The following is a 16,523-nucleotide window of genomic DNA, read 5'->3' on the forward strand; positions in this document are numbered from 1 at the left end:
ATCCTTTCCGAATGAAAGAATTCCTTACCAAATCATTTTCACTGGAAAACCGAACGGTCAAAGACCGTCCCAGTAACGTACGTACACAATCATAAGGGGTATTTCTTATCATAGTCAATATTATCAAATTGCAGATTTAACATCTCATTTCATACTTTATAAATTCATATCAAATATCAATTTACATACTTCAGAATTCACATTATTCATTCATACTTCAAAGTAATAATTCATATTCACATTCATAACTATCAAACATTATCATACAGGTCAACCAACATACATCATATTCGTTCAATCAAACAGCGATCGTTCACACAACCACAAAATATGAATTTAAATCAAATAAGCTTCCCTTACCTGGATTCGTGATCAAATTGTCCTAAACGCAAGATTTGTGGCTCGTCCAACTAACGTTTTCTACCCTCAACGGTCACTTAACTCTTCCAATAAAATCTAACCACAAGAAAATCGAAGTACTTAGACTACACCCTTGCATGCAGCCAAAACTTGGTTTTGCATGTAACCCAGAAACGAACGGTTAGAGAAAAGAAACTTACCAGTTTCAGAATCTGGAACTGTTCGGTCCAGAATGAAGTTTACGATGCCGGGACCTCTTCTACGGTTTCTGAAACGTGATCAGAGTAGAGGAAGATGAGTTACGATAGAGAGAAGGGGAAGAGTTTTCTAGAGAGAAGGAGGAGAAATGGAAAGTCAGAATTTTGGGAAGAAGAAGGTGCATGCAGAAGAGTGACGCGGATTTCAGAAAATTCAGTTTTGTTTAAAAACGAACGTCCGTTCTCCTGCTGACACCTGCATCCCACTAACTGATTTTCGGATCCTCGTTTATTGACACCTGGCGTCCGCTCAGAGGGGTTTCTAAGTGCGCTTTAAATGGTTCTGAGCAGGGTTTTGGTGTAATAAATGAGATTAGACAGGTGGGTTTGGTTGCTTAATTTCGAGGTCTGACATTTTCCAAGTATACGCTAACCCAAAACTGATATACTTCTGTTATTTCTTCTTTATTTAATACAAAAATGTTTTTAAATGCCACGTCTGCTGTAAGGACTTCATTTTCTTGGTGGTGGGGACACGGTGGTCACCCACCTTTGGCATTATTGGAATGCAATAATGAGGGAAGGAGAAAAGGAGAGGGGGTGGCATTTTACGGGGAGGCTTTGCAAAAGAGAAAAAAAAAAGGGAGGCTCTCATTATTGGCATGTGAGAGGGCGAGAGGGAGAGAGCAACAGAGGGAGGAACCCTTCCTTCCTTTCGTTTCCAGCCGTTCAAGGAGCACCCATGGGTGTAAGACCCGTAAATTTTGGGAATGGTGGGGACATGGTGGGCACCACTTTTTCATTTATTGGGCTGCATTATTGAAGGGGAAGGGAGGAAGCTGAGAAAAGGGGGTGTCTTCATTTTGGCATGGGAGAGGGAGCGAGAAAGCAGCCCGAGGAAGGGAGCCTTCCTTCCTTCATTTCCAGCCGTCCAAAGAACACCATGGGAAGCTGTACCAACTTCGGAAGGGCTGAGAGGAGGAGCTGGGATGGGCATCTGGTGAGAATGGAGTCTTTTGCAGTAAGATCTGGGAGAGGAAGCGAAGAATTGTGGAGGATGCAAAGAGATCTTGATCTGCACGATTGGAGGAAGATGGATCACAAATTTTACAAAGAAAGTCTTCAAGAGGTAAGGGGAGCTAGATCTTTTGTTTGATTGTTGATATATACTATGTTTAATGCAAATCTGGGAAGTTGGGGATGAAAAATTTGGGGTTTTCTGGGTTCTGGAAAACCTGGTGCGAATTCTGCAGAATTCTGCAGAAACGCGCGTACGTTCAATTTGGTGAGTGAAAATGGGACGTTCGTCCCATTCGATAAGAGCGTTCGGTTTTGTGGTTAGCGAACGTTAGCGTTCGTCCAAAATGACTCGTCGGCCAAAATATGTTGAGCGTTCGGTATTAAGTTTGATGAGCGTTCGCGTTCGTAAATTCTGAGTGTAGCGTTCGTCCTATGAGTGTAGCGTACGCGCTTAATAATGAATGAGCGTTCGTCCAAATCCTCCTTTGAGCGTTCGTCTAAATGTATAATGGATTTAGAGCGTTCGTCTATGTGTGTAATGGATTTTTAGCGTTCGTCTGAGTATAAATAGAGCCTGAGTGTTCGTTGTTAAATGGGTATGTATAAGTGTAAATCGTGAACGTTCGTTGTTAATTTGGTAAATATAGCGTTCGATATAATTTAGTATTATCAGGCTTGAATCTTGAACGTCCGTTATGGTTAATTCGTGACTGTAGCGTTCGGTCTCATTTCTGTATTAGTAAATGAACGTTCGGTTTTAATGAAATATTATGAGCGTTCGGTCTTGGCTTGATTAACGTTCGGCCTTTGTTTTGTTCTGATGGTGAACGTCCGGTCTCGGTTTTGTTGGGAGCGTTCGAGTTCAATTTAGACTCTAAGTTTCAAATCATAAGCGTTCGTTCATGGATATGATTGTTAACGTTCGGCCTCAGGTTGGTATTCTTGGATTTGAATCTTGACCGTTCGGTTTTTATGAATAAATAAGCGTTCGGCCTTTATTTGATAGTATTAAGTTTGAATCTTGAGCGTTCGGTATTATTATTATGGGATTAGAAATTCTTAGCGTTCGGCCTGTTGATCTCATAGCGTTCGGCCAAATAGTGTTGAATCCAGTAAGACGTTCGGTTTTGACGTTCGGCCTAATTGTGTTTAGGCGTTCGATTTTGGCGTTCGGCCAAATAGTGTTGAATAAAATATGACGTTCGGTTTGAGCGTTCGGGCTAATTGTGTTCAGGCGTTCGGTTTTAGCGTTCGGCCTAATTGTGTCCAGGCGTTCGGTTTTAGCGTTCGGTCAGTTTTTGTTAGGGTCCGTCCAATTGGCATAGTGGCGTTCGGCTTATAACGCTTGGTGAATAGTGTTCGTCCATCTAATGGTCTGCAAATGGTAATGGGTTCTAAGTTCCTTTGGTCTTGAGTTGGATTATGTATACCAATGGTTGGAATATTGTCTGTGACGTGATTTATTTGAAAATATGTGAATGTATGAGATATGTTGGATTTGTTGTGATAATATGGTGGTATCTGGTTATTCATGACTTGGGTTAAGGTTCAAAGTAACAGTATGATTCATGGACGAAATTCCATGATCCTCAAGGAGAGAATACATGGTGGTGTTTTGGGGGTTGTATAGAATGATTACATGATAGCTCAGTTTTGGGGTCATCCTGAATCTCCAATGATCTTTCTTCTCACGTAGAGAGGATTGAACATGTGGTGAGGAGTAGCAGGAGGTCCTAGTCTTGGATGCTTCCATATGATCCAAGGTGAGTAATAACGGATTAACCTCGTGATTGTGGCCGGGCGGGAGTGCCCAGAGTTCCACCGGGCGGGAGTGCCCAAAGTTTCACCAGGCGGTAGTGCCAGGGCGGGAGTGCCCAAGTTTCATAAGGCGGTAGTGCCAGGGCGGGAGTGCCCAAATTTCATAAAGCCACCACGAGTGCAAGACCCGCCATAGCTCGGTAATCATTCTAGTCCGGTCGAGTCGGTCTATAAAGCAACAAGTCGGGATTTAAAGTAACAAGTCTTGTGATGTCAGTTTGCCATGTTTGGATGAATGTTTACATGTCATGGGAGTGTGTAAAATATGGATCAATGAGTATGCTTTAATTGTTCGAATGATTGCATAAATTAACTGTGTTGTATGTATAACATGCTTTTTATATCTAGCTCACCCTTGCATTGTTTGTGTTGTGTGCCAATTTGGATATATTTCTTTGGCGATGATCATCCACTTGGATGGGAGCAGATGCTGTCGAGGAGAGTCCTTTGGATCAAGAGCTAGAGGTTGCTGATGTTGCAGAGTAGTCTTCCTAAAAATTTCCGGATTGAACACTTGCAGTGATCAATCCTTTCAACTGTTCAAGTTTAAATTTTCGCTCATTTTATTTGGATGATTGTAATTTAACAATTAAATTACACGTCATATTCTGACTGTTCTCTATATTTGAATGCTGACGTCTTTATTATATAATATTGGTTATTATATAATTGGGATGTTACATCTGCTTAGTAACTGCAATGACCATGGCACGTAACCAATATTGTAACGGTCGTTTGTCCAATTTAACGGCAGACCTGTAATTGATTAAATTTTACAAAAATAAGGATTCAATTGATACGCCGAAAAGAAAGAAGACCTATTTGAAATTCATGACCAAAATAGGAAAGTACGAAGACATTAAACCTTCTTTTATTGAGGCATCAAATGTCTCTACACCATTTTCCACAATTTTTTTAATTCATCAATTAAATATTGTAAATACATATCAATGTCATTTTCAAGAATTTAGAACTTGGAATAAGTGTTGACATTAGAAATACAAATCGTTACTTATATTTTTATAAGTTAACTCGGTTATGAAGTACATTTGACACATTTGATTTTTCAAACTTTCACAATAAATTTAAACTTTTAATACATGGTTTAAAATGTTGATCCAAAGATAACAATGATTTCTTTATCAAGTATAACTAAACTAATCTTTATAAAAAATTTCATTTGTCTAATTTTCAATATATTATGAGTTTGGATCAACTCTTAATCACAAACTTAATATTACCAGTTCATGATCATATTTATTACATATATATTCGTTCATAAATATCTAATTTATTAAAAATATCGTATAACTTAATCACATTATTAAGAATTGAGAAAACTCACCTGTAAAAAATTAGTAAAATCTTATTCATTTTATTTATTAATTTTAAATTCCTGAAATATAAATCTATTATCTCTTCAAAGAATGTAACCTGTAGTAATTTATATTTATCAGATGTGCAAGTTAAACATCATAATATATGTTGAAATTACATCGAAATTCCTATTTTTCTTTTCGAACACTCCACACATGTCTCATTCACTTCTAAAATCTTAAAATATTCAAACCCTATTTTTAAAATGCATAAAAAACTCATTCTAATAATTAATAAATATTAATATCCTTTTCAAATGAAAAAATCCATAATATAAAGAAATTATAAAAAATATACCTAATACTGACCACAACGTATTCTAATATATATATATATATATATATATATATATATATATATATATTATATATATATATATATATATATATATATATATATATATATATATATATTGTGAGAACCTGATAATTAACACACTTAAATCCATCCTCTGATCACTGTTTTAATTCACCTTGCCACGTCAAAATTCCACTCTCTTTCTCTCTGCATGCACTGAATGCCATATGTCACTTTGGAAGCTTCTAAAAGCTGTAGTGGAAGCCAAGTGGCAGTGAGTAACTGCTCAACCGTTTGACGAGGGAGAGAAAATAATTTCTCTGAAAACTCTTCTCTTCCTTTCATGCAATCTTCTTCTTCTTCACGAATTCTGATCTTACATCTTCTCTGTATTTTCTCTGCACTCTTCCATCTTCTCTCTAAAATACCTCACTATCAACTCTGATCTAATTTCAGAGACCATAGACGCCTTCACTGCACCGTGAGCGCTATTCTGATCCAAACCAAACTGAGAACTGAACTGGTAAGTTCTCGTCCCTGCACTTGTCTGTTTTAGTTCATGCAAATCAAGATTTTTTGGTTGCATGTGTAAGTTAGAAGTCTGATCTGTTAATGATTTTGGTGTATTAGATAAGTGGAAGTGGTTGAGTGAATTCTGGATAGGAAGCCGTGAGTGGTCGAGATAAATTCTAAGCATTTGGAAGTGCAGTGTTAGACCAGGTAAGAGGAGCTTTAGTAATTTAATTTAATATATGTTTGATCTGTATGACAGTAATGAATTGTGATGGATGTTTGAAATGTATGCATTATGCGAATTTTGAATATGCGTGATGAAGCAGAATTGAAATGGATGTATATCAGGAATGTTGTATGAAATTATGCAGTGAATGAAATGTATGAGTTGTAATGTGATTGATTCTGCATAATTTGGAATGATTTTGATTTGAACTGTATGTTGATATGATATGTTTGAAACTGGAAGATGGAAGACTCTGTATTTATGGATTGATAATAGGAATTTTGGAATGCATGAGAGTTATGTTAAAGATAAATTCTAAGTTATGAATCATATGTAAAACTGTGAAATTCTCGTGTTTTAAAATCTGGAAAGTCTGGTCTTCTCTGATTGATGGTGTACGCTCGTCATCGAACGGTCTTATACCGTTCGGTTTCACTGGACAATAACTTAGAGTAAGAATTCTTTCATTTGGAGAGGATTCGGATCGAGAACGAGTGTTATTTGTGTGCAGAGTTAAGTTTGAGCGTTCGGCTCAACTTAGCGTGTCCAACCATTTAAAAATTTAATTGAAGGGTATTAGTACGCTCGGTTTTGTCCACCAGCGTTCGTCATAAGTGGCGCTTAGTATTATATTGAGCGTTCGCCCAAAGGAACTCTTGATCTTAGATTGAGCGTTCGTTCTAGTTAGCGTTCGGTCCGACACTGAACGTTCGTTCCCATGCGCGTTCATTTCCATGCGCGTTAGTTCTATTTGGTGCTCGGTCATTGACTGGCGTTCGTCCTAAGCAGTGTTCGGTTTTATAACTGAACGCTCGTCCTATCCTGGATTCGTGAGCGAACGTATATGGTGTTCGTTCAAATTCTTATTTAACGTTCGGTTTTTTTTTATGACAGTGTTCATATCTGAATTTCTTTCATATTCTGGTTATCTATTGAAATATATCTAAATTATACTTATCCTTTTTATTCAATCTCCAGTATTATACTTAGAATTATCCTAAGTATTAATCAGATCTTTTTGAATCAATCTCAATTAAATTCTTAAGTGTTCTTAAACATCCGTACATGAATAAAGGTTCGTTTCTTTTGTTCAGAAATGAGGCTGCAGTGCACTGTAATACAGTCGTCTTGATCTATTAAATAGTAACTTGTATTTAAATTAAAAGAGTGGAATACAGAAATGAAGATTTGATTAAGAGAAATTGTGAATATGTACGAATGGTAATTTGAATGGATTTATGAGAATTGGATTGTGAATGAGCGTTCCAAGGAGGAACGTCTCCATGATGTGAATATGAGAAGTAGTGTAGTATGACCATGGTAAAGCTGCTGATGGCTGTTCATCCTGATATTCCGTGAGTGCTCATCCTCATGTAGAGGGGAGTAGGTCATGCGTGGGAATGGCAGGAGGCCCTAGTCCTATTGAGTACTTTGGACTGATAGGGTTAACCTCGGGTGGCAGCTGATGGATGTTCCAGTTACTACACCACCCGTGTGCAAGAACGCCTGTAGATACATGGCATCATACAGTCCGGACAGTCTTTAATTATGAGAATATGAATGAGTTACTGTATGCGTGAATATGTGTTTAATGTTGTATGAACTATATGGCTGATGTTATATGTTAAATTATGTTGATGGTATTGAATTAAATTACCTAAGCTTACCCTTGCAATTTCTTTGTGTTGTCTACTGTTTCTGTATGTCCGTCTTGTCAATGCAATGATCATCCGTTGTGGATGTGAGCAGATGGTGATGCATCCCTTGAAACCATGCTGGAAGAAGAAAATTTGGAGGATGCCAACCTTGTGGACGTTGAAGTTAAAGCTGAGCAGTAGAGGCTCGTTTCTGTAGTAGCATTAGTTAGTTTTCTGTGCTGTATTTTGACAGTTCTGTGTATAGTTTTACAGCGCTGTTCATACAGTATTAGTAGTAGTTAGTCTTTCTGTAAAGCATTTTGGGACGTTGACTGTATATCTCTGCAGAACGTTTGTCCAGTAACTGGTTCTGTACCTTTTATGAATTTCTGAATACTGTAAATTGCTGTACATGCTGTTTTATCGTTTTGAGCAGCTGTTGTAAATGTTAAGACTGCACTGTTTTCTGTAAATGTGATTAGTTCTGATTAATGGTACTTACTATTTATTGGGATGTTACATTTATTGGTATCAGAGCAGTTTTGTTCTTTTAAGGACATATAGGGTATGAGTGCACTGTGCTTTTCGTTGTGTGCTTGATATGTGTTTGATGAGTTATTAATTTTTAACTCTTGAACATAGCTAACGTACGTTTTCTCTGATCCAGAAAACGAATGGCTCCTAGACTTCCTCCCCCACCTCAGCCGAATGAATCTGATGCACCAATTAGTGCCCGTGTGTTGGAGGCAGTCATAGACAGGCTTCAACAACAAAACACAACTTTGGTTGAGCAGAACGCTGCCTTGATGAGGCAAAACCAGGAAGCAATGCAAAGTATGGAGGCTTCTCGTGTTCACTCAGAAGCAACGCAAAGACAGCTAATGGACATCTTGGCAGCTGGCCGAGGCACACCAGGAGCCTCCTCCTCTAATGCTGCACCCCATGCAGAATGGAGTTTGGAAAGCTTCTTGCAGCACCATCCTGCCAAGTTCAATGGCAAAGGGCTTCCGGATGAGGCGGATCAGTGGCTTAGAGATATGGAGCGGATCTATGATGCCAAAAGATGCCCAAATGAGAACCGTTTGGCATTCACAGAATACTTATTGACTGGTGAAGCTAGTCACTGGTGGACAAGTATGAAAGCTATCTTGACTGACGCGCAGAACCCCATTAATTGGGAGGTTTTTAGAGCAAAATTCTATGAAGAATACTTCCCTGACAGCGTTCGTTTTGCAAAGGAAGTTGAGTTCTTACAGCTGGTTCAAGGGAGTATGTCAGTTTCAGAATACACTAATAAATTCAAACACCTTGTGCGGTTCAATACTATGGCAACAAGTGAAGAATGGCAATGCAGAAGTTTGAGAACGGGTTGAGGAGTGATCTAAAAGTATTAATATCCTGTTTGTGTATCAGATCTTTCCCTGCTATGGTTGAAAGGGCAAAGGTCCTTGAGAAGAACATTGCTGAGGCTGAAAAACATAAGAAACAACAAGTGAGTAGGGGTCCGGTTATGTCCAGAGGTACATCAAATGTGAGAGGGTCCCCATATACTCGTCCCACTCAATCCTCTGGTGGATCACAAGCTTTGGTCACTGTTGGCCAATCTGGACAGCCGAGAAGCTTGACCTGTTATCAGTGTGGAGGACCACACTATCGGTGGGCATGTCCGCAGCTGGCAGGAGGAAAATATTGTACTCGTTGCAGGCAGAGTGGGCATTTAGAGAACGAGTGCAGTATGGGAGGAAGAGCGGCAATGAGGCCGCCAAACGCTGGGAGGACCCAACAAGGGAGAGGTGGACGTGCACAAGCCACAGGGAGAGTTTATGCTATTACTGGTGCTGAAGCTGCTAGTTCAGGTACACTCATCACCAGCACTTGCATGTTATATGGAAAGCCTTGCTGTGTACTGTATGACTCGGGGGCAACTCATTCCTTCATCTCGAAGGCGTGTGTTGAGAAACTGGGAATAAAAGAGAGTGAATTACAGTTTGATCTGGTGGTGTCAACCCCAGCAGCTGGTGGGATTAAGACATCTACAGTTTGTGTAAGATGTCCTATAGAAGTTGAGGGGCGTAGATATAAGGTCAATCTTATTTGTTTACCCCTGCAAGACTTAGAAGTAATTTTGGGGATGGATTGGTTGGCTACCAATCGGATCCTCATTGATTGCGGGAAGAAGGAGTTGGTTTTTCCCAATGAAGAAGAAGAGGAATTGTCCCACTCTCGGTCAATTGAAGGAGGATATCATGGAGGGAGCAAGCTGTTTTCTGATAATGACGTATGAAGATAATGGGGTAGAGAGTTCGTCCAACAATGATGGCAGCAGAGGACGAACAGTAGTAGATGAGTTTCCAGATGTTTTTCCTGATGAAGTCCCTGGTCTACCTCCTATTCGTGAGGTAGAATTCACAATCGATCTGGTAACCACTGCTGCACCCATCTCGGTCCAACCTTACAGGATGGCACCAGCTGAATTAGTGGAACTCAAGAAGCAAATTGAAGAATTAATGGACAAGAGGTTCATCCGTCCAAGTGCTTCTCCTTGGGGAGCGCCTGTATTGTTGGTAAAGAAGAAGGATGGCAGCTCACGGCTATGCATTGATTATAGACAACTTAATAAGCTGACCATCAAGAACAAGTATCCTCTTCCAAGGATTGATGACCTGCTGGACCAGTTGCATGGTGCCTGTGTATTTTCTAAGATTGATTTACGTTCGGGCTATCATCAAATTAGAGTGAAAGAGGAGGACATTCAGAAGACTGCATTTCGGTCTCGTTATGGCCATTATGAGTATGTGGTGATGCCCTTTGGAGTGACAAACGCACCTGCAATCTTCATGGATTATATGAACAGAATTTTTAGACCGTACCTGGATAAGTTTGTTGTGGTATTTATTGATGACATCCTCATTTACTCCAAGAGCTTTGACGAACATGAAGAACATTTGAGGATCGTCTTGAGAGTGTTGAGGGAGAAAGAGTTGTATGCCAAACGTTCAAAGTGTGAATTTTGGATGAAGGAGATCCAATTCTTGGGGCACGTTGTTTCTGCTGGTGGTATTGCAGTGGATCCAGCCAAGGTGAAGGCAGTGCTGGATTGGGAGAGTCCACGTTCAGTCACGGAAGTTAGAAGCTTTGTGGGACTCGCGGGCTATTATAGGAGATTTATTGAAGGATTTTCCAAGATAGTAGCCCCTCTGACTTACCTCACCAGGAAGGATCAGCCGTTTGCTTGGACAGATAGATGTGAGGAGAGCTTCCAGGAATTAAGAGAAATTAACGAGTGCTCCTGTGTTGGTCATTCCAGACACGCCAAACCTTTTGAAGTGTATTGTGATGCATCATATCAAGGTTTGGGCTGTGTACTGATGCAGGAAAGAAAGGCAGTGGCATACGCTTCCAGGCAGTTGAAAATTCATGAGAAGAATTACCCCACACACGACTTGGAGCTGGCAGCAGTGGTGTTTGCGTTGAAAATCTGGAGGCATTATCTGTATGGTGCAACGTTTCAAGTATTTAGTGATCACAAGAGTCTCAAGTACCTCTTTGATCAAAAGGAGTTGAATATGAGGCAAAGGAGGTGGCTTGAATTCTTGAAGGATTACGAATTTGAATTACTGTATCATCCTGGAAAAGCAAATGTGGTGGCTGATGCATTGAGTAGGAAAGCCGTAAGGGTCTCTGCAATGATGGTGAAGGAGCTGAATTTGGTAGAAAGCTTTAGAGATCTAAGATTGCAGTTTGACTTGGGAACGGACGTTATCAGATGCTGTAATCTCAGAATTTCCAGTGATGTATTTGACCGAATCTGGAAGAAGCAACGTGAGGATGAAGAGCTGGTGAAGATATTGGGCGAGCTCAGTTTGAATAAAGATAAGGATTTCAATGCAGGAACAGACGGTATGTTGCGTTACCGGGGAAGGACGTGTGTCCCTAATGATGTCGAGCTGAGGAAAATCATATTGGAGGAAGCACATCACAGCCGTCTTAGCATGCATCCTGGCATGACTAAGATGTATCATGACCTTCGTTTGTCATTCTGGTGGCCTGGGATGAAGAGTGATATTGCACGTTTTGTGGCCTCTTGTTAACTGTCAACGTGCAAAGCTGAACACCAAAGACCAGGAGGATTGCTGCAGCCTTTGGAAATTCCAGAATGGAAGTGGGATAGCATCTCTATGGATTTCGTGACTCATCTGCCACGTACAGTCCGAAACCATGATTCAATTTGGGTAATTGTGGATAGATTGACTAAGAGCGCCCATTTCCTGGCTGTTAATTTAAGGATGTCCATGACAAATTTGGCCAAGCTGTACGTTAAGGAGATTGTTAGATTGCATGGAGTTCCTTCCAGTATTATATCAGATCGGGATACGAGATTCACATCTCGTTTTTGGCAGTCATTGCAAGGAGAATTGGGAAGCAAACTGCAAATGAGTTCTGCATATCACCCTCAGACGGATGGCCAATCTGAACGAACCATCCAAACTCTTGAAGACTTGTTGAGGACCTGCGTTATAGATCATATGGGAGTGTGGGATGAGGTTCTGCCGCTTGTGGAATTCACGTATAATAACAGTTATCAAGCAAGCATAGGAATGGCACCGTTTGAAGCTCTTTATGGAAGAAAGTGTAGAACTCCTTTGTGTTGGTTCCAAGAAGGTGAAACTGCAGTCACTGGACCAGAATTAATCCAGCAAACAACAGAGAAAGTGAAACTGATCCAAGAGCGTTTGAAGACTTCTCAAAGCAGGCAGAAATCGTATGCTGATAAAAGAAGAAGACCCTTAGAATTTGCTGCTGGAGATCACGTGTTTCTGAGGTTGAATCCAATCACTGGTGTGGGAAGAATCCTTCGTCCAAAGAAGCTTTCTCCCAAGTACGTTGGACCTTATCAAATTCTGAAGAAGATTGGAGCAGTGGCGTATGAATTGGCTTTACCACCTCAACTGTCCAACCTTCATCCAGTCTTTCATGTCTCTCAACTCCGTAAATATATGGCTAATCCATCACACGTATTGGAGTTAGAAGATATCCAACTTCGGCCAGATAGAACACTGGAGATGCAACCAGTCTGCATTGAAGACAGCCGCACCAGACTTTACAAAGGGAAGGAGGTTCGTCTTGTGAAAGTGGTGTGGAATGCAAAGACTGGTGACTCAACATGGGAGGTTGAAGAGGCTGTGAGAGAATTGTATCCACACCTATTCCCTGGTAAGCTTTAGAATTTTCGAGGACGAAAATTTTTGTAGTTAGGGGGAATGTGAGAACCTGATAATTAACACACTTAAATCCATCCTCTGATCACTGTTTTAATTCACCTTGCCACGTCAAAATTCCACTCTCTTTCTCTCTGCATGCACTGAATGCCATATGTCACTTTGGAAGCTTCTAAAAGCTGTAGTGGAAGCCAAGTGGCAGTGAGTAACTGCTCAACCGTTTGACGAGGGAGAGAAAATAATTTCTCTGAAAACTCTTCTCTTCCTTTCATGCAATCTTCTTCTTCTTCACGAATTCTGATCTTACATCTTCTCTGTATTTTCTCTGCACTCTTCCATCTTCTCTCTAAAATACCTCACTATCAACTCCTCTGATCTAATTTCAGAGACCATAGACGCCTTCACTGCACCGTGAGCGCTATTCTGATCCAAACCAAACTGAGAACTGAACTGGTAAGTTCTCGTCCCTGCACTTGTCTGTTTTAGTTCATGCAAATCAAGATTTTTGGTTGCATGTGTAAGTTAGAAGTCTGATCTGTTAATGATTTTGGTGTATTAGATAAGTGGAAGTGGTTGAGTGAATTCTGGATAGGAAGCCGTGAGTGGTCGAGATAAATTCTAAGCATTTGGAAGTGCAGTGTTAGACCAGGTAAGGGAGCTTTAGTAATTTAATTTAATATATGTTTGATCTGTATGACAGTAATGAATTGTGATGGATGTTTGAAATGTATGCATTATGCGAATTTTGAATATGCGTGATGAAGCAGAATTGAAATGGATGTATATCAGGAATGTTGTATGAAATTATGCAGTGAATGAAATGTATGAGTTGTAATGTGATTGATTCTGCATAATTTGGAATGATTTTGATTTGAACTGTATGTTGATATGATATGTTTGAAACTGGAAGATGGAAGACTCTGTATTTATGGATTGATAATAGGAATTTTGGAATGCATGAGAGTTATGTTAAAGATAAATTCTAAGTTATGAATCATATGTAAAACTGTGAAATTCTCGTGTTTTAAAATCTGGAAAGTCTGGTCTTCTCTGATTGATGGTGTACGCTCGTCATCGAACGGTCTTATACCGTTCGGTTTCACTGGACAATAACTTAGAGTAAGAATTCTTTCATTTGGAGAGGATTCGGATCGAGAACGAGTGTTATTTGTGTGCAGAGTTAAGTTTGAGCGTTCGGCTCAACTTAGCGTGTCCAACCATTTAAAAATTTAATTGAAGGGTATTAGTACGCTCGGTTTTGTCCACCAGCGTTCGTCATAAGTGGCGCTTAGTATTATATTGAGCGTTCGCCCAAAGGAACTCTTGATCTTAGATTGAGCGTTCGTTCTAGTTAGCGTTCGGTCCGACACTGAACGTTCGTTCCCATGCGCGTTCATTTCCATGCGCGTTAGTTCTATTTGGTGCTCGGTCATTGACTGGCGTTCGTCCTAAGCAGTGTTCGGTTTTATAACTGAACGCTCGTCCTATCCTGGATTCGTGAGCGAACGTATATGGTGTTCGTTCAAATTCTTATTTAACGTTCGGTTTTTTTTATGACAGTGTTCATATCTGAATTTCTTTCATATTCTGGTTATCTATTGAAATATATCTAAATTATACTTATCCTTTTTATTCAATCTCCAGTATTATACTTAGAATTATCCTAAGTATTAATCAGATCTTTTTGAATCAATCTCAATTAAATTCTTAAGTGTTCTTAACATCCGTACATGAATAAAGGTTCGTTTCTTTTGTTCAGAAATGAGGCTGCAGTGCACTGTAATACAGTCGTCTTGATCTATTAAATAGTAACTTGTATTTAAATTAAAAGAGTGGAATACAGAAATGAAGATTTGATTAAGAGAAATTGTGAATATGTACGAATGGTAATTTGAATGGATTTATGAGAATTGGATTGTGAATGAGCGTTCCAAGGAGGAACGTCTCCATGATGTGAATATGAGAAGTAGTGTAGTATGACCATGGTAAAGCTGCTGATGGCTGTTCATCCTGATATTCCGTGAGTGCTCATCCTCATGTAGAGGGGAGTAGGTCATGCGTGGGAATGGCAGGAGGCCCTAGTCCTATTGAGTACTTTGGACTGATAGGGTTAACCTCGGGTGGCAGCTGATGGATGTTCCAGTTACTACACCACCCGTGTGCAAGAACGCCTGTAGATACATGGCATCATACAGTCCGGACAGTCTTTAATTATGAGAATATGAATGAGTTACTGTATGCGTGAATATGTGTTTAATGTTGTATGAACTATATGGCTGATGTTATATGTTAAATTATGTTGATGGTATTGAATTAAATTACCTAAGCTTACCCTTGCAATTTCTTTGTGTTGTCTACTGTTTCTGTATGTCCGTCTTGTCAATGCAATGATCATCCGTTGTGGATGTGAGCAGATGGTGATGCATCCCTTGAAACCATGCTGGAAGAAGAAAATTTGGAGGATGCCAACCTTGTGGACGTTGAAGTTAAAGCTGAGCAGTAGAGGCTCGTTTCTGTAGTAGCATTAGTTAGTTTTCTGTGCTGTATTTTGACAGTTCTGTGTATAGTTTTACAGCGCTGTTCATACAGTATTAGTAGTAGTTAGTCTTTCTGTAAAGCATTTTGGGACGTTGACTGTATATCTCTGCAGAACGTTTGTCCAGTAACTGGTTCTGTACCTTTTATGAATTTCTGAATACTGTAAATTGCTGTACATGCTGTTTTATCGTTTTGAGCAGCTGTTGTAAATGTTAAGACTGCACTGTTTTCTGTAAATGTGATTAGTTCTGATTAATGGTACTTACTATTTATTGGGATGTTACATATATATATATATATATTAAAATCAAATAATTTTAGAAAAACTATAATGAAAATCAAATATATAATTTTTACAACATTAAAATAAGAAATATTAACCAGTGATATCAAATAATTTTAGAAAAACTATAATGAAAATCAAATATATAATTTTTACAACATTAAAATAAGAAATATTGATGAACAATTCATCTAGGATGTACTATTCTTAAAAAATAAAACTCCAACCTAATTCTATAACATTATTCATTAAGTCAATTAGGACTATATTTCAATCTTTTTAAATTCAAGTGCGAGACATAGCTTTGAATGCTCTGAATGACGAAACATCTATGTTCTGATGATATCATTGTTTTGCAATTTATGATTTTCGAAGAAACATTTCCACTCGCCATTCAACACATAGTATTTATTTGCCCACTTCTTGAAGGCCAGTGAATAAAGATTCTCATAATCATCGTAGGCACAAACATCTACTCCCTCTTGAATATCATCGTCATCTTTCAATATTGGTAACGTATATTTTTCAGCTTCTTTTTTATTGAAAAGAAGTCTATTTAAATTAATATTCACATCACTCTTTGTGAGTCTTTTTTCAAGACGTTCTTCACTATGATATAAGACATAGTTTATGTAGTTTACGAGAAGTGGTGAATAAGAAGCATTATGACCATTTTCATGAATCAAATATTCTTGAGAGCAAAGGCAATTCTTTGACGATCCTTCAAAATCTTGGGATTCATTGATATTTGGTCTCATATTCTTTCCACCTTTTAAACCTTCAAAAAGAAAATGAAAAAAAAATATTTATATACATAATAACAAAATTTTGTGCATTGCATAGTTTAGAATAATCTACAAATCTATCAATCAAATTTTAAATGTACATGATGTGATCTTACCTAAACAAAACAGAGACCGTTGTCGAATCAAGTTGGAGAAGAAATGATGTATTTTCTAAACTTGTAAATTCCTTGGGACGATTCTTTGAAGCCAAGTCTTGAATAGTAAGAGAAAGACAAATATTGAATGAGAGTTG

At 38.9% G+C, this 16,523-nt stretch overlaps 1 long non-coding RNA gene across 2 annotated transcripts; it reads left to right on the forward strand.

Moving 5' to 3' along the window:
- Nucleotides 1-5,508: 5,508 nt before the first annotated feature.
- On the forward strand, nucleotides 5,509-7,960 carry LOC148201339 (uncharacterized). 2 transcript variants are annotated; one of them, XR_015785187.1, is made up of 3 exons: nucleotides 5,509-5,592; nucleotides 5,700-5,789; nucleotides 7,558-7,960. It is a non-coding gene; the product is annotated as an uncharacterized LOC148201339 (long non-coding RNA). The 2 variants fall into 2 exon arrangements; XR_015785186.1 differs by lacking the exon at nucleotides 5,509-5,592 and having other exon boundaries at nucleotides 5,650-5,789.
- Nucleotides 7,961-16,523: the final 8,563 nt, after the last annotated feature.

The sequence above is a fragment of the Vigna umbellata genome, chromosome 3, assembly GCF_029865625.1.
Source record: "Vigna umbellata cultivar VRB3 chromosome 3, Vumbellata_1.0, whole genome shotgun sequence".
Classification (NCBI taxonomy): domain Eukaryota; kingdom Viridiplantae; phylum Streptophyta; class Magnoliopsida; order Fabales; family Fabaceae; genus Vigna; species Vigna umbellata.